Source organism: Sorex fumeus, unplaced genomic scaffold (genome assembly GCF_029834395.1).
Source record: "Sorex fumeus unplaced genomic scaffold, SorFum_2.1 ptg000122l, whole genome shotgun sequence".
Taxonomy (NCBI): Eukaryota; Metazoa; Chordata; class Mammalia; order Eulipotyphla; family Soricidae; genus Sorex; species Sorex fumeus.
The window spans coordinates 13,541,425-13,541,892 of record NW_026606179.1 but is presented as its reverse complement, the minus strand read 5'-3'; positions in this window follow the sequence as shown (position 1 = coordinate 13,541,892).

Sequence of the window (468 nt, the reverse complement as noted above, 5' to 3'; positions counted from 1 at the left end):
CTAGCAGTTAAGGAAGCGGGGAATGAGGGGAGAGCACAGCTGGCCGCGAGAAGGCAGTGCCGGGCGCCAGAGGGCGTGGGAGCGGAGATCGCGGTTGGGGGCCCTGTGGGGGCGGGCTGGGGGCAGGGGGGAGAGTGAGGGGGCTGGAGGGCCAGGAGCGGGGTGCACGGGGCGGGGCCGAGATAAAGTCGGAGCTTCGCGGGAGAGACGCGGCCCGCCCACCAGCCGGGGCTAAGCTGCCGGGGGAGTTCGCGGTGAGGGGTGTGGCTGTGGGGGGTGTGGGTCTCGGTACGCGCACCCCTCGGTCCCGCGGGCAGTGCCGAGTCGAAGTCTCTGCGCCCGCCCCCTCCTCGGGAGTGACAGACGGGCTGCCCAATAAGTACCGCGGGCCGGTCACGGTACAGCCAATCACGCGGCAGGAGGCGGGGCTGGGGAGGGGGCTCGCCTGGCCCGGGGAGGGGGCTCGGG